Source organism: Notechis scutatus, chromosome 1 (genome assembly GCF_049901735.1).
Source record: "Notechis scutatus isolate UNSWTSFEM ecotype Mainland chromosome 1, rNotScu1.2, whole genome shotgun sequence".
Taxonomy (NCBI): domain Eukaryota; kingdom Metazoa; phylum Chordata; class Lepidosauria; order Squamata; family Elapidae; genus Notechis; species Notechis scutatus.
In genome coordinates, this window is record NC_142009.1 from 19,591,327 (window position 1) to 19,610,274 (window position 18,948).

At 39.3% G+C, this 18,948-nt stretch overlaps 1 protein-coding gene across 3 annotated transcripts in view; it reads right to left on the reverse strand.

Annotated features, from left to right (window-relative positions):
* COL26A1 (collagen type XXVI alpha 1 chain) overlaps positions 1-18,948 on the reverse strand; it is a 212,211-nt gene that overhangs the window by 71,637 nt on the left and 121,626 nt on the right. The window lies entirely within an intron of this gene.

The following is an 18,948-nucleotide window of genomic DNA, read 5'->3' on the forward strand; positions in this document are numbered from 1 at the left end:
AGAGAAATCATCCAGATGCCCTAAGCTTTATGGTCTCCCCAAGATACACAAAGAAGGAACCCCACTTAGACCAATAGTCAGCTCCATAGGCTCACCTCTACAAAACCTAGCCAAATTTCTCGCCAAACAACTACAGCCCTATGTAGAATCCATCAACTCACATGTAAGAAACTCATTCCAGTTCATCGAGATCATAAAGAAACAAAACTTACAACCCAGCAACCTACTAGTGAGCTTCGATGTCATATCCCTCTTCACCCAAGTGCCAATAAAAGAAGCCTTGACAGCCATCCAAAACAAATACAACCCCCCCCCCCAGCACATCCTAGATCTGACCAACCACTGTCTATCCAATACATACTTCACCTACAACGGACAAAAATACAAACAAATAGAAGGAGCACCCATGGGATCACCCCTCTCACCTGTCATCGCAAACCTCTACATGGAACACTTTGAAACACAAGCTCTAGAAAAATATGATCACAAACCCAAACTCTGGCTCAGATACGTAGATGACACCTTCATAATCTGGCCACACGGGAAAGAAAAAACTGAACAACTTCCTCACACACCTCAATAGCCTACACCCCAAAATACAATTCACCATGGAAACAGAAGCTAACAATCAACTTCCCTTCCTAGATGTCTTGGTATACAAAAAACCCAATGGCTCCCTAGGACACACCATCTACCAGAAGAAAACACATACAAACCGCTATCTACATGCACTCTCACACCACCACCCAGCACAGATTAATTCTGTAGCTGAGACACTCATCTCCAGAACAAAATGCTTAGCTGATGAACAACACCTAAAAACCGAACTAAACACTCTCACCAACGTACTCACAGCCAATGGATTCCAAAGAAAGAAGATTACCCACCTAATCCAAAAAGAAACCCCAACCAAAATCCAAGACAGAGAACAAGAGAATGGCAAAGCCCTCCTCCCATATATAAAAGGCACTACAGACAAAATCAGCAAGATCCTCCAAAAACACAACATTAAAACAGCATTCTGCACAAACAGAAAAATATCCACCATCCTAAGAAACCCTAAAGACAAAATCGAGTTAGAAAACCAAGGAATATACGAAATCCCTTGCACCGCCTGCCCCACCACATACATTGGACAAACTAACAGAAGAATAAGTGCACGTGTTGAAGAACATAAGAACTCAATCAAAAAAGAAGAACCGACCTCTTCCCTGGTCCAACACCTCAAAGTCACAGGACATGAGATTGACTTTAAAAATACCAGAACTATCACCAAAACCGAACACTTCAACAACAGAATAATCAGAGAAGCCATAGAGATAGAAAAACGCCCACACAGCATGAATAAAAGAGATGACACCTCCCGCTTACCAGCCATTTGGAAACCCACCCTCATGAACAGACGAGTACCTAACATGATGAATGACACCAGACCCACACCCACGAGGGCCACACAAGATGCCACCACCACACTTCCACGTAAAAAGCAGACTCACACCCACACAGAAGATGAGACACGACCACGGACCAGAAGCCGCACTGCAGCTGCATCACTACCCACTTCAAACCCCTCTGAGCCATACATGAAGCGAACTGACCCCCACCATGAAGATGCAGCACGACCACGAACTCGAAGCCAAACAGCAAGATCACAGCTCACCAGCTCAAATCCCCCAGTAACTAAGACCAACCTGAGCACAACCAAGCCCCCACCTGAACAGAACACATCTCCAGCCAATCAGAACACGGCCAACCCCCCAACCAATCAGAACACAGCCAAACCCCCACCCAATGAGAACACACCCCCACCCAATCAGAACACAGCCAAGCCCCCACCCAATCAAGTCACACCCCCACTAGCAGTTAAAAGGAAGAAGCAGCTGCAAGCTCACATCACTCTGAGAAGCACAGAGCTGAAGACAGAAGCCTGAAGATGATGAATGAGACTTCATCGAAACGTTGCCTAGATACTTCCAATCTTACACGGGAGAAAACCCGAATAACCAAAGATCCATATATATATATATATATATATTTATATATTTATATATTTATATATTTATATATTTATATATTTATATATTTATATATTTATATATTTATATTTTATATATATTTTATATATATTTTATATATATTTTATAGTTGCCCACTCTTTACTAAAACTGCCATTCCCAGTATCAATAAAGTCTTAAGATTCATCTTCAGACTGATTAGATCCCATTGCCCCACTAAACTTCAATCTGAATAGAGTTGGAAGGAATCTTGAAGGTCTTCTCGTCCAACACTTTGCTCAAGCAGGAGATCCAGCCTATAGCATTTCAGACAAGCGGCTGTCCAGTCTCTTCCTGAAAGCCTCCAGTGATGGAGCACCCACAACTTCTGAAGGCAAGCTCTTTCACTGGTTAATTGTTCTCACTATTAGGAAGTTTCTCCACTGTTCCAAGGTGCTCCTCTCCTTGATTAGTTTCCATCCATTGTTTCTTGTCCTGCGCTCTGGTGCTTTAGAAAATAATTTGACCCCCCCTTCTTTGTGGCAGCCCTTCAGATACTGGAATAACTGCTATCATGTCACCCCTAGTCCTTCTTTTCTATAGACTAGATACCACTTCAGTCCACATCAGGGACAGTCCTTCTCAGAGAAGACTTATTTGTCTCTATCTTTTCATTCTTTGCTATGCCTGATCAAACTGCGACTTCTGAGGAAGCGTCATCCTTGCCTTGGCTCCATGTTGTACTTAGTTACACAGAAGTCTTACAGCTTAACCTTTGACATTCTGCTAATCACCAAGTTCTTTAGTGTTGGACTGCAAGTTTTAAAACCAATCTGAGGTTAGTATTGTTGTTTGTATTGTGGCTATAGCTTGTCAGTGTAAGTTGCTTTGGGTTATGTCATTTTTAAGAAAAAGAAAGATGTAAAAAAAAAAGTTTGTCTTATTGGCTGAGAAACCTAATGACTGGAGTCCCAGACATCTAGAGGTCAGGGGTCTGGAAGGTTTTATTAAACAAACAAAACGAACTTTTTCAAACTGAAAGATTATCTTGCCCACTTGTAGAAACAGAATATTCGGCTCAACTGGAAATTTAGATAAAAAGCAATATGAATCAATCCAGCAAAACAATCCTTATTTTATCCGGTTCTTTTCCCATGACCAATTATATTAAAGTTTTTTTTTTAAATGCTACTGCTCCTGTATCAACACTACCGTAAGTTTGAACAAAGAAGAATCCTTCATTTTTCTCATTCTTACTTTTCTTGTTTAATAACTTAGAGAGGCCTTCCATCTCTCTCTTGCAGCTGATGTATTTCCTTTCTTGCTTTCACACTGCTGTCAGCTCAGATCCCTGGATTTCTCCCACCAGGCTAATATTTCTGCAAACTTAAGATATACAGGTTTCAGCCAAATGCTGTCTGGAACTTGTTGGTTTTTCAATAAGAGTTTCAAATAAGGGGAAAATATCCACACACCTGTTCCCTATGAATGTTAAAAATTTCCATCTTTCCTTGCTTGATCTTTTTCTTGTATCTTGAATCGAGACAGTTTAGGTGTCCTCTTAATTAGTAAAAAAAACCTGGACCTTCTCAACCTAAACTATTTGCATTTCAAATGTCTAAAGAGACGCTCATCACCCAAGAGATGCTCATCAAAGGAGTTTTTTCAAAAGGCAAATGGACTTTCTTTGTTTTTCCTTTGCTTCTATTTTATTTCCCTGATTTTGAAACATTTGCAGGCTTGTCCTGTAAACTGTTGTGCCTACAATTCCTTTCTACCGGTGGTGGGATTCAAAATTTTTTTACTACTAGTTCTGTGGGCATGGCTTGGTGGGCATGGCGTGGCTTGCTGGGCATGGCAGGGGAAGGATAATGCAAAATCCCCATTCCTTCCCCACTCCACTACCCTGCTTTCCAGCTCCGTTCTCCTGTGCAGGGCAACAAAAGAAGACCCAGCCAATCAGCTGGGACTCAGGAGGCAGAGAATAGGTGGGGGCGGGGCCAGTCAGAGGTGGTATTTGCCAGTTCTCCGAACTACTCAAAGTTTCTGCTACCGATTCTCCAGAACTGGTCAGAGCCTGCTGAATACCACCTCTGCTTTCTACCTTATGGAGATTCACAGCCATATCTTTTCCAGATACCTATAATATCTACCACCAATAAAATATTAGTTATTTGATATCACCCTCCAATCTTACAGGAAGACATACTTAAGAAGGTGTATTGTCTGTGTTCAGGAGATTTTATTGAAACCATATGAGTACCCAGTTTCAAGTTCTGATCTAAAGCCAAAACATATAAGCAGAAAATTACAAAAGTGTAAAATGTGATAGTTGGATTTTTAGAGGAGGAGAAAAAGTCACCTTTGTGTGGTTAAGAAAAAAGGTTGATGTAGGTTAGTCTTCTTCCAAGTATGCTAGGATGACAAATTTTCAACCTGCCTGGCCATTTGTGACTGGAAAATTTTGGATTTTCAATATTTCTGCATAAATATAACCTAAACCATGATCAATTTTCTATACATGCCCTAAAACTAGATATAAAGAAGGAAATTAAACAAATGAGTCAGAAACATTACAGGTAGCACAGGCTGCCCCCTACTGGGGTCACACATGATTGCACTTTGGGCACTCAGAAACTTGTCTGCATTCACAGCCATTCATAGTGCCCCACAGTCATCCGACCACATTTTGCAACAGTTTTGCCAAAAACTGGCATTTACTTCAAACTGGACTATAGTGAATCATTGGTTCATTTAACGAATCATGGTGTTCAAGTAATGATCAAGGCATTTGCTTAATGACCGCTGCACAAACAGTTGTAAAATTGAGTCAGTCATGTAGATGACTCAATTTACAACCGTCACGACTTATGACAATCATAGTAGCTACCTGTATATTGTATAAGAAAGGACAGGAAAATCAGTATGGGTGAGAAGTATCAAATCTGGGCTGCAAAAATCTGAATGACCACTAGGGAGCAAGAAGGAGATCCTGAAAGGCCTAACGTTTGCTGCCCTCTAATGGTTGCCTGACTATGGATGAGTATACTCGCTTACTCCCACAGAGTGTTTCCCAGGGATCAAAATAGAACCTTTCCTCATTTTTGTGATACAAGAGAAACATAGCATATTGCCAAGCCACACATCCTCCACTATTCTAAAAGACCTGTAGAACAGAGATCACATAGAATCAGTTTCTCATGCAAGTGCTCATAGAAGCTACATAGAAAAACTGTATTTTCAATGTTTCTGTAGATTAGAATCAAGGAAGGAAGGAAGGAAGGAAGGAAGGAAGGAAGGAAGGAAGGAAGGAAGGAAGGAAGGAAGGAAGGAAGGGAGTTTTAGGCTGATTTGCATAATAAAGTAAGCAATAAACCATGATTTACAGATCACAGTGCAGGGATTTAAACATACTTACTAAGCCAAAACTATATAGACCACCTTAGAGCAATGTGTGAACCCAACTCATTCCTCCTCCTGAAAAATAGAGGGTTGGGGTTTGTTTGTTTTTTTAAAAAATTGCACCCGAGGGAGTGCAGTGTTTGGCTGTGTTAACATACCATATTTAGCCTGTTTATTTCTTTCATTCATTTTCAGTCAGCACAATATACTGAATCATAACTAATCAAACAAGGGTACATCATATTAAACAGGAAAGCAAGCCAAATATGGGAATTCATGGGGAAGGGGGTGAGAAGGCAAGGGACAACATGCATACAACTACACCATTACACAACTGATGGGAATTGTGTCATTTGCACAATGATGTCATAACACATGTGACATTATTGTGGCTTGTACTAGAAACCTATGAGGGAAAAAATGGAGGTCACCACCTCCAATATACACTACATAATTGTGACAGAATGAATGAATGAATAAATAAATAAATATTCTTTGTTAAAGCACATTTGGGAGGTTTAAAGTGATGTGTAGATACAGGAAAGCAGGCAGCTTAAGTTGTTTAATAACTATAAAGCAGACAGCAAATTAAAAACAGAATGGTCAATCCCTCCCTACCCACCCCAAAAAAGTAGGAGCAGAATCCCTTTTAAAGGGATAGAAAGGAAGATGGTCCACCTGTGGTTTGATTTAAAGTTCTGCTGATGTCTCAGCCAACAATTTTCCTTTTCTGTATTTTTTTTTTGGGGGGGGGGGGGCTTTTTAATGGCTGAGTGAGAATTACTTCAGCGCTTCGTGCTTATCTATGTGAAGGAGAGCAGCGTCTTGCAATGATTAATAATTACTTCAAAGTACAGACAGAAAGCACCCTTTTCAAGAGGGGGAAAAGTATATCCGTGGAAAACAGTTGTAGAGCAGATTTTGGCAAATGGGGGTTGAGGTGGGAGCAGGGGCGCAGAGCAGAGTGACTAAGATAAATTACAACCCTGGTGTTATTGCTCAACTTTCAAACAGGAAACTCTGAAATCGATGAACACAATGAACGAACAACTCTTATAAGAGACACGTTGTAATTTGCTCTGGGTTCTATCTCTTCCCTTTCACCACAAACATTCCAGTATTTGTATTTCCACCATTTTCTCTAATGTAGAACCGGAAAACAGCCCCTTCTCCCCTCCCTCACCAAAGTGAAAGAAACTGCTTGCAACAAAGAGTATGATGAAGTGCAGCAGTACATGACAACATGCCTTCAGGTTTAACCAGGAAAAACTCCGTTCCACAATCTTATTGGAGATTAACTACCCCCAGTTAATGTTGGAAATATTAGTATGAATAAAGGAGTTACGCATTCAAAGACAGAGGAACTATTACTTAGGTTCATAAACCCCCCCCCCCCCCCCCCCCCCCCCCCCCCCCCCCCCCCCCCCCCCCCCCCCCCCCCCCCCCCCCCCCCCCCCCCCCCCCCCCCCCCCCCCCCCCCCCCCCCCCCCCCCCCCCCCCCCCAAAAAGCCACCACCCAAACCCCAAGCCCCCCCAAAAAAAGACCCCAACCCCCCCCCCCCCAAACAGGAACCCCCCCAGTATCTCCCCCCCAAACCCCCCCCCCACCCCCCCCCCCCCCCCCCCCCAGAAACAAAAAACGACCCCCAGCAAAAAGCAAAACCCCAAAAAAGCCCCGGGGGAGGAGGACCCAAAAACCCCCAAAACCCCCCCCCCCCCCCACCCCCCCCCCCCCCCCCCCCCACCCCCCCCCCCCCCCCCCCCCCCCAAAAACCCCCCCCCCACCCCCCCAACACAATACGCCCTCAAGCCAAGTTAATAAATTATAACTACTCTGCTTCTTTCATGTGTTATACCTTGAAACAAATAAACAGCATTATGGCTTAATACAATGGTCTTAGTTCACACAACATGCTATGATAATTGACAGGTTTCCACTGTATTAACTACAAATGACAGTATACACAGCAAACGAGATAACCATGCTGGGTTTCGTATCACAAATCACTAGTCGAACACTTCCCCAGTGTTTAGGACTGCGTGATGTATCGACGGATTATGCGAGCAGATCCCAGTAAGGTGGCCTTCTGCAGCTGGCCAATGGTGATTTGTCAGCGCCAATTGTTTTTAAGTTGCCTAGGTCTTTAGGCACAGCACCCAGTGTGCCGAGTACCACTGGAACCACCTGCACTGGTTTATGCCAGAGTCTCTGCAGTTCGATTCTCAAGTCCTGATATCTGGTGATTTTTTCAAGTTGTTTCTCGTCTATTCTGCTGTCACCAGGTATGGCAATGTCGATGATCCACACTTTTTTTCTTCTCCACAATCGTGATGTCCGGGGTATTGTGTTCCAGAACTTTGTCAGTCTGTATTCGGAAGTCCCACAGTAGTTTTGCATGCTCATTTTTGACCACTTTTTCAGGCTTATGATCCCACCAGTTTTTTGCTACAGGCAGATGGTAGTTGTGACACAAGTTCCAGTAGACCATCTGAGCAACTGTGTTGTGACAAATTATTATTACTATTATTACTATTACTATTATTACCTTTATTGTCAGAGTACCACATGTGTACAATGAGATTGGCCAACCTCATTTTAACCAAACCTAGTATATCATGAAAATCCAGATTTTTTGTGTAAAGAAGGCTGAGGTTTCCTGCTAAAGAGGGGGGAAATATATCTAAAGTGCTAAAGAGATGCTACCTATCCATGCAGAACTGCCCTGCCCAACCTGATAATTCTCCAAATGCATTTGAAGTTGCAACTTTCCAATCTCTAGCCCACCAGCCAAGATAGGTTAGTTGACACCCTGTAACCCCTAGATGGATCAATGGTCTAGCTGGCTTGGTATAAAGTACAAAGTTGAAGCCAGCATTACATCAATCCTGATGGATCTCCTGTCCCAATCACAACTGAAAATATATCTAAAGTGCTAAAGAGATCCATGCAGAACTGCTCTGCCCAACCTGTTAAAAGAAGTTAGGCATAAATAAACAGATAGAATTGTGTTACGTAGCTGTCTATATACTGTATTAAATATCAGAAGTATACTTCTTTTCCAGATTTTTGATGAGCAAATTGCTTTCTGGAATACAAATCCTTAGTAATCTTTCAATGCATCTTATTTTAGCTATCAAAAAGGAAAGGAAGGATCATATTTAGTCCACATACATAGAATACTTGTGTTCTCTTTTGAAAATAGAAAGGAATTGAGCTTCCAAAATATTGCAAATTTCAGTTTTCAATGCCTATGTAAGAAAGCAAGCATATGTGTAAGAAACAGACTGAGTTGGAAAGGACCTTGGAAGTCTCCTAGTCCAACTTTCTGCTCAGGCAGGAGACCCCAAATCATTCTGGACAAATGGCTGTCCAATCACTTCTTGAAAACCTCCAGTGATGGAACCCACAACTTCTGAAAGCGAGCCATTCCACTGGTTTATTGTCCTGACTGTTAGGAAATTTCTCCTTTGTTCTAGGTTGCTTCTCTCCTTGATTAAGTTGCATTCATTGCTTCTTTTCCTACCTTCAGGTGCTTTGGGAAATATGTTGACCCCCTCTTCCTGTGGTAGCCCCTTAGATATTGGAACACAGCTATCTTATCACCCCAGTCCTTCTTTTCATTAAACTAGACAAATCCCCAATTTCTGCAACCATTCTTCAGTTTTAGCCTTCAGTCCCCTAATCATCTTTATTCTTCTTCTCTGTGCTATTTCTATAGTCTCAACATTCTTTTTATATGGTGGTGACCGAAATAAACATCCACCCAGACATTTGGATTGACATTCACAATTTAAAATTCTGCTTTGCTGTTGGTCCTTCATGTTCCCAACACAGCAGATTTTGCATCATTTCTGGTAAAAGGTGGATTTGTCACATGAGTTCCATCATCACCACCAAAGCAAGAATAAAACTAGTATTGAATCACTCTGGGACAACGATTTATAATATTAACTTTTACAACATTAATAATAAGAAGAGATATTTGATAGTGTGCCCAGTTGAGGTGGTTGGCTGCTCTTCATTAGGTTCAACGGAGGCTTGAAAATTTGCCCAGGGTATTTGAAATTGGATCCCTAGGATTCTATGAAGTCAGAGGTATAATGCTATACATCTGACAACCTAGAACAGGGCTGTCAAACTCAATTTCATTGGGGGCTGCATCAGGGTGGTGTTTGATCTTGGGGAAGCGGTGTGGATGTGGCCAGGGTGGGCGTGGCCAGGGTAGGTGTGGCCAGCTTGACGTCACTCATGTCAGTGCCTGTGGTGACCCGAGCACTCTGCCAGCGAAAACAGGATCCCAAGCACCATTTTTGACTGCAACGGCTTGTGCAACCCTCTGCCAATGAAAACGGCAGCCCTCCTGAGCTCCATTTTCAACGACAGGGGGTTGCAAGAGGCCTTCGCAGCCAAAACGGAGCTTGGGAGCCCGTTTTCACTGGCAGAAGCACCGCTGGTCGGTCGTTCACTGTTTCCAGAGCGGCCCGGCAGGTGAGATCTAAGCACCCTGTGGGCTGGATCCGGACTGCAGGCCTTGAGCTTGGCACTCCTGACCTAGAATATAAGCCCTGAAATAACATTAATAATAAATGTCTTAGTCTTCAGGGCGTTAAAAGACCCTGTCTGATTTTGCTGCAAAAAATCTTACAATTCAAACAAAATCAGGAGTCTATAATACACCATGTAATTCTACTATGTGGTGTGTGTAAATCTGATGACACAATGAAATTGTCAAAGGCATTTTAAGTTAACTAAAAAAGCAATGCAATTTCAGTCACAAGGAATTAACCTAGCTGTGAATGATACACTGTTAACTGAATCAGGTTTTGACATATTGTTAACCAGGGGTGGGATTCAAATGTTTAACAACCGGTTCTGTGGGCGTGGCTTAGTTGGTAGGCGTGGCTTGGTGGTCATGTTATTGGCTGGGCGTGGCCAACTCAACATCTCTCACATCGAGGCATGCATCTCTTTGCCTGGCCTCTCATGACTGTGGGGATGCTGCAACAGTTGTAAGTGTGAAAAATGGTCATAAGACACTTTTTTCAGTGCCATTGTAACTTTGAATGGTCACTCCACACAAGCAAAGTACCAGCAAAAGAGGGAAAGAAAACTCCAGAGAGGTTCCTGAGACAGGAAGTCTAGTCCTGCCAAGAATGTAATAAGGGTTAACGGAGAGACAGTTTCTGTAAGCAACACCAGAATGTTTCCTTCCTGCCTTCCTTACAGGATTAGGCCAGTAATTTCTTCTAACAACCGGTTCTCTGAGCTGCTTAGAATGTTAACAACCGGTTCTAGCGAACAGGTACAAACTGGTAGAACCCCACCCCTGTTGTTAACCCATCCCAGTCAATCAGTCTGTCTGTCTGTCTGTCTGTCTGTCTGTCTGTGTATTCATTCAATTTGTATGGCAGCCCATCTCAACAATTGACTCTTGAATCATTTGAGAATGGGCAGGATGAAAACTTAACTGTGCACCAAAAATCTGAGAAGTCACATAGCAGCCAAAGTCCTCAGAAAAGAGTTGCTACATACATAAAAAAGCAGATAAAATATGTTAGCAAAATGTTCACCTGAGTTAGGGGTAACCTATATTAGATTTTTGTGGCTTGCATTGTGTGAAGTTGGCCTGTTTTGGTCCATTGATTATTCAATCTGTTGTACAGACCAGGTAATGTATTAATTAATTTAAGATAAATACATGAACACAGTCACTAAATAACTTTGACTGAGCCCTGATGGGAACAGTGTTGCATCAAATTATAGCTGAAGATTAACTAAACTTTGGAGAGGAAAAAGAGCAGGCCCGTAAAATCAGCTAAAGTAACTGGACCTTCCAAAGACAAAATACATGCAAAGTTTAAGTTAATCTCCCTTGTCCCTTTGACCTTCTGTTGCATCTGAAAGAAGAATTCTTTTTCCCCCCAGTTTTTTTGCTTTTTAAAAACAAACATAAACAAACAAAACATAAAAACATCAAACCATCTTCCATATATGTACTTACAGTGTGCCGGTTGGTTTACAAAATGTTTTGTGCTTCCATTTCGTAGTCTTCAATTACAATTACATTGCATATAATCTCGTATTTTCAATCAAAAATTAAATACCTTAGTATCATTATTAATCAATCATTTGACTATACTTTTATTCATTCATGTTTTACACGATAATCATAATTTACTTAGTTTGTTTTATAACAGTTCATATTATCATCCCAAATCTATCCTAAAATCATTTTGTAGTTATAATAAGAAAGAAGTACATCTTTATATATTTATTATTTTCTAAAAGTCTACATATTTCATTACTATATTTTATTGTAGAATAGATCCATTGATAGAATAGATCCCAAATTTTATAAAATTGTTTATCCTCTTGTTCTCTAATTTCAAATGTCAATCTACTCATTTCAGCACATTCCAATATTTTCTTAATGATTTCCTCCTGTGATGGTGTTTTCTCATTTTTCCAGTTTTTAGCAAATACAATCCTAGCCGCTATTAATACATTTACAATCAGATATTTCAAGTCTTTACTATATATTTCAAGTAAAATTCCCAATAAAAATATCTCTGGTATCAAGTCTATATGGTTTTTTGTCATTTTTTCCAACCACATGTGGATTTTAGTCCAGTATTTTTTAGCATCCGCACAAGTCCACCACATATGGTAATATGAGCCAGGTGTCTGATGACATTTCCAACATTTTTCAGATTTATTCTTGAACATTCCTGCTATTCTTGTCGGGGGGAAATGCCACCTGTAAAACATCTTATACAAATTTTCTTTATATGCTGTTGACATTGTCATTTTATAATTTTGAGACCACAATTTTTGCCATTTCTCTAAATCGATCCCATATCCAAAATTCTTCCCCCAAGCAATCATAGTTTCTTTAACTTGTTCTTCTTCTAATTTAATTTCTAATAAATATCCATACAATTTTTAATCACCTTTTCATCAGTACCTGTCAAAATCTTATCTAAATCAGTCAATTTATCATAGAAACCTTCCATTTTAGAATCTTTATCATACCTTGAATGTATTTGCGCATATGAAAACCAATTCATCTTTATACCTTGTTCTTCTAGTTGTTGTATAGATTTGAGTTCACCCTTTTCTTTCAATATTTCAACATATCTAACTGTTTGTTCCTTTTTGTATATTATAGGATAAGAAAATGCTTCAATAGTCGATAACCAGACTGGAATTTTCAAATAACATTGTCTTTTAATCTTCTCCCAGTTTAACCACAGAGACTCCCGTATATAATGTCTTCTAAAACAGGGGTCCCCAACCACCGGGCGCGGACCGTGCACCGGGCCGTGGAGCACTCTCTACCGGGCCGCAAAGAATTTTTTTTTTAAAAAATGGCGGCTTTCTTCACCTTCGGTGAATGCTGCTGGGATCAGGGATCAAGGACACAAATGAAAGAAGGGGAGGGAGGAAGCAACCGAAGCCTGTCCTTCTCTCTGGGTCAGCTCTCTCAGTCTCTCTCTCGCTCCTCCACCAGCACAGGAAGAAACTGCTTCAAAGAAGCGGGGGGCTTTTCCTGTCGCCGAGCGCCCGTTTCTCCCCACCCCCACCCCGTCCGCCCGCACGCGCTGGGGATTCAACCCAGTGCTCCGTTCTGCCTGCCTGCCTGCCTTCGTTAATGGTTGAATCAGAACAGCTTCGGCTGAGTAAAGAGCGAATAGTTATTATTCTCAGCCGAAGCTGCTCCCAAACAACCAGAAACTAAGGCAGGCAGGCAGGCAGAACGGGACACTGTGGATTGAAGCGGGCGGGCGGGGTGGGGGTGGGGTGAAACGGACGTTTCGGAATAGCTGCGGCGACAGGAAAAGCCCCCTTCTCTCTCTCCCCCGGTCCTTGCAAAAATTTTCTGCTTGAAACCGGTCCCTGGTACAAAAAAGGTTGGGGACCACTGTTCTAAAATACCCGTGTTTTAGTTCCTTTATACCATAAAAAAGCATGCCACTCCAACAACAAATCATGTCCTTCTAATGTCAACAATCTAGTATTTCTTAGTGTTATCCATTCCTTAACCCACATCAGATTTGTAGCTTGATAATACAACTCCCAATTAGGCAAACCAAATCCTCCTCTAATTCTAGCATCTTGCAAAAGTTTTAACTTTATTCTCGCTTTCTTACCTTGCCATATATATTTCAACACAATTTTATTTAAATCTTCAAAGTAATCTTTTCCAAGCCTAACTGGAATTGTTTGAAACAAATATAAAATTCTGGGTAATATATTCATCTTGATTGCTGAAATTCTCCCTATTAGTGACAGTTGTAAATTTTCCCATTTCGCCAGATCTAACGCTATCTGCTGTTTAAGTTTGGTATAATTATTCTCTTTTAATGTACTACATATTGCTGTCAAATATATCCCCAAGTACTTGATCTTATTCGTGACCTGAATTTTCAATAGGTCTGGCAGTTCTTCCTTTTGTCTTAATATCATATTCTTTGTCAAGATCTTTGTCTCATCTTTATTTATTTTCAAACTAGCACCTTTCCGTATGTCTCTATCTTTTCTATCAATTTTGATGCTGTTTCTAGAGGGTCTTCTAAGATGAAAACCAGATCATCTGCAAATGCTTGCAGCTTAAATTCTTCCTTTTTGATTTTTATTCCTTTTATATTCTTTTCATCTCTAATATTTCTGTTTAGCACTTCCAAAGTTAACACAAACAACAAAGGTGATAGTGGGCACGCTTGTCTTGTTCCTTTTCTTATATTGATAGAGTCTGTCAATTCTCCCTCTATTATTACCTTTGCCGTTTGCTTATAGTATATAGCTTCTATTGCTTGAATAAATTTTCTAGAAAAAACCATCTGTTCCAACAGTAATAACATGAATTGCCAATTCACATGATCAAATGCCTTCTGTGCATCTAGAAATATCAGAGCCATTTGTTTTTCAGGATGTGCCTCGTAGTATTCCAAGGTGTCCAAGATTACTCTCATATTGTCTTTAATTTGTCTCTTTGGCAGAAATCCATTTTGATCAGGATGAATAAAATTATTTAAATATTTTTAAAGTCTTTCTGCCAATATTGAAGCAAAGATTTTATAATCTGCATTTAGTAGAGAAATAGGTCTATAGTTTTTAATTTGTAATGGATCGGCCTCCTTTTTTGGAATAAGTGTAATATAGGCTTCTGACCATGATTTAGGTATCTTCTTCTTTAACATAACTTCATTCATAACTTCTAGCAATGGAAGGTTCAACGATTCTTGTAATGTTTTGTAAAATTCTGCCAGAAGTCCATCTGGACCTGGTGCCTTTCTGTAAGTATTGTTTAACTCTTTCCTCATCAATATTCTCTTGCATATATAATTTCCCATAGAAGTCTCGAATGATTTCCTTCTTCTCTTTACTACCACAGCAAACTTGGCCTTGGTCATCTATTAATTGCAATATTTTCCTTGATTCTTTCTCCTTTCTCAATTTGTATGCTAACCATCTACCTGGTTTGTTTGCGTCTTCAAAGTAGTTCTGTTTAGCACCTCTAATTTTCTGTGCTAATTCTTCTTTTTCTATTTGACCCATTTTATGTTTAACTATATCCATTTTTAGCTTGATGTCCTTTTTCTGTGGCATTTTCTGTAGCTCTTTTTCAAGTCTTTTATACTCATCCTCTAAGGCCTTAGAGGCTAATCTTTTCATAGTATTTCTTTTCCTTGTATAGTTTATTATCAAGCCTCTAACATATACCTTCATTGTATCCCATACATTCTGAATTGATGTATCTTCTTTTTTGTTTTCTCTAAAGAAAAAAGCCAATTCTTTCTCCATCCACCGTGTGAAGTCTTTTCCTTTAAAATAGTATTATTTAACATCCATCTATATCTTCTTTTTTGTCCTTTCCATTTAATTGTCATTGGATTGTGATCTGCCCAAGTACTTGTTTCAATATTTATTTCTTGAATATTAGTTATTAATTCGATTGACATCCATATCATATCTATTCTGGACCATGATAAGTGGGAGGGCGGATCTGGCGTCACGACGATACGGCATGTGATCTTGGAGGTCTGAGATCGCTGCCGATATCTTTGCTCCTGGATGGTCCTATCGGATCTAAACCGTCCCGAAGAGACGGTGAAAATGAAGAGCGCATCCTGTCGATCCCAGGGATACCGCAAAGTCCCTGGTAGATCCAGGAGAAGCTCTTCTTGTCAGCGGCAAAGAGGCAGCCATTAAAGCTGCTGAAGTTGGGACAGCTCCGAAACAAAAGAGAATGGAAAGAGAGAGTATGCCGGTTTGGTGAGAACTTTTTTTTTATTCTAAGATCTGAAAGGACACCCTAAGGAAAAGAAAGAATCTGTAAAAGTTTTGACAGAAGTGATTAAGCGGCGATTTTAAACAGGAATGTCAAAGTAATGTTGTTGTTTTTTCTCATTGCTGGATTTTCTATACATGATCTTATATTTTGAAACTGGACTGGTTTTTTCTTTTACATCTATTTTTTTTCTCCTTTTTGATTTTGTAATATTTTAGGCTAGAGGCTCCCTTTTAGCTATTTCTTTTTTTTAAAATATCTTTTTCTTTTTTTTTATTAAATCTTGCTTGAAAAAGGAGGGGGAAAGTGAGAGCAAAGAAACTTTGTAACACTGCCAACTAGAGGCTTGAAAATATTCTATTTCCCTGTGACCAGACAAAGCTGAGAAAGAAAGAACTGAGACTCTTTTTCAAGGACATTGCTATTTGATAAGGTAGAGGGAAGAGCACGGGAGAGTATTATTGCAGGTGCTCTTCTGGGTTTCTATCAACAGCTGGAGTCCGGTGTTGAAATCTAGGGGGGAAAAAGGTGATAAGTTTTTGGAGAAGAGAGCTATAATAAGAGCCTTAGATAATTAAACAAAGTGCAGTGTGCTCTTTTTACTTTTTATAAGTTGTGCTATCCCTCCTCACCAGTTTTACTGTATTTCATTTTATCTTTTTTTCTTCTTGTAATAACTATTTGGGTTTTTGGCTTTGTTGGAGCTTGTCTTTGTTTTTCTTTTTTTCTTTGGAAGTCCAATCTCTACGTTTGCTTTTTATTTTAAAGGAAAGCTTTAGTATTAATGTTTTTTTTTTAAGGGAATAGCCTTTTTTTCTCCTTTCCTGGTATTTTTGTTTTTTCATCTACCTTTCTGGTTTATTCTTATGCACTCTTTTCTATTTGAGACCTTTCAATTGGATTAAGGTGTTGAAGAACCTGAAGAATTTTTCCTTTTCCTTTTTTTTCCTTTTTCCCTTTTTTCCCCCAAGCCTTTTTCTTCATCTAACTACTGATTGGATTAAGGTATACAAGAACCTGAAGAAATTTTGTCCTCCCTTTTTTTCTTTTTTCTTTTAATCATTATTATTGGGCTTCTTTTTTCTACTATTTTTATTTTGAACTATAATTGGTTACTTCACAATTGGATTAAGGTTTAGAAGAACCTGAAGATTTTGAATTGCTTAAAATGAGTAGGAAATTTACAGCTCCTGGTTCTTCAACTTCTACTTCTTCCTCTCCACCATCTGGAGGACAACATTCAATACAGACAATGTTAAAGCAAGAAAAAGAACAAGAAAAAGTGACTCTGCAGATGATTATGCAAGGAATTCAAAATATTCAAGCAAGATCAGAGAATATTGAAAAGAGAATAGAGAACATTGAACAAAGAACAGAGAACATTGAACAAAGAACAGAGAACACTGAACAAAGAACAGGGAAAACCAATGAAAAAGTGGAGAACATCCAACAAATGATGTTGAAGTATGATGAGAGATTCCAAAAAATTGAAAAAGAAGAAGATAAACAAAGAGACAAGAAGATTGGAGATATTGATAATAGATTAACGGTGGTTGAACAAGATAAAAGTGGTATGTTGAGATGGGAAATGGATAGATCAGAATTCTACCTTAGATTCCAAAACGTAGAGGAAGAAAAAGGACAAAACTTAGCTGAGATAATGATAGAAATACTGGCTGAAGCTTTGGAAATAACTCAAGAGAAGATGATGGATGGAATAGATGAGGTTTATCGGGTTTTCACAAGATATGCGATGAGAAATAGCTTACCAAGAGAAGTTCATATTGGATTTACAAAGAAAACCAAACGCAAATATTGCAGGTGGCAAAAGAGAAAACATTGAAATATAAAGACAAGGAGATTGTGGTCTTGAAACAAATACCCAGAAGAGTGAGAGAGATGAGAAGAGAATACCGATTCCTGACTAAAATGCTACTTAAAAAAGAGGTGAATTATAGATGGCTGATTCCAGAAGGTTTAATGTTCACATGGCAAGAACAGAGACATAGAATTGACTCAATTGAGAAAGCGGAATTATTTTATACAGAATTTTTTGGAGGGAAAGAGGAAGAGGCAGAAAAAGAGATCTCACTAATTGAATTCCAAGAGGACTGCCAAATGGCGACTGAAAAAGAAGAAGGTGCAGTAGGTGGAAAGGAGGAAGCCAAAGAACAACGTGAACTAAGATCTACGAGAGCTGCTAAACTTAACTACAAAATATAACCATGGAAGAGAAAAAATTGATTACAATTAATATAAATGGACTTAACTCAGCCGTTAAAAGAAGGAAAACCTTTCATAAATTAGAGAAATTAAAATTTGATATAATTTGTCTACAAGAAGTACATATTAAAAAACAATATGAACAATTGTTGATACAGCCAAAATTAGGGAAAATATTTACTTCTTTGACACAATGTAAGAAAAGAGGAGTGGTTTTATATATTAAAGAGACCACCCCAGCAAAATTGATTTATACCGATGATGATGGAAGAATACTAATGATGGAAATAATAGACATAATACGAAAACACTCCTGATTGCAATCTACGCTCCGAATGACAAACAAGAAGAATTCTACAAAAAATTACATATGAGAATAATTGAACTGGACTATGCTAATATAGTTATGATGGGAGATTTTAATGGAACTGTAGACAATAAATTGGACTCTACGGCACAGAAAACAATAAAGCAAAACAGAAAGACTCTCCCTAAATCTTTTTTTAAAATGGTAGATGAAATAAACTTAAAAGATACATGGAGAGAAAGAAATGCTAAAACTAAACAATACACCTTCTATTCAAAAAGACACTGAAAAAAGAATTCTTGAGGATTTCCAGAGGCCATCCCTAGAAGTTTGATAATCTCTTAACTAGAACAAATTGTAATGGTTTTTTCTTCTTTGGACCAAACTTTCAAGCAGCTGCTGCAGAGGAACTCTCTCCTTCATCACCTTCCAAAAGAGATGGGTTTCTGCTCAAAAAAAATCTCAGGTCATCCAGGAAAGATTACATCTGTAAATGCCTCTTTTCACTGAAACAGATCAACAAACAAATAAACAATGCATTTTGAATAATGCAGAGAAACACCAAGGTTTTATTATGATGTTCTTTCCAGAACCAGTCAAGGAAAGGAGTAGATGTCCCACATGCTGCTGCCTATTTCAATGGCATCATAATCAGGAAAATATTCTACTTTTTCCAATGTAACAATGCACTGAAATATTCCCAGTTTACAGTTGGAGGTTCCAAGGATAC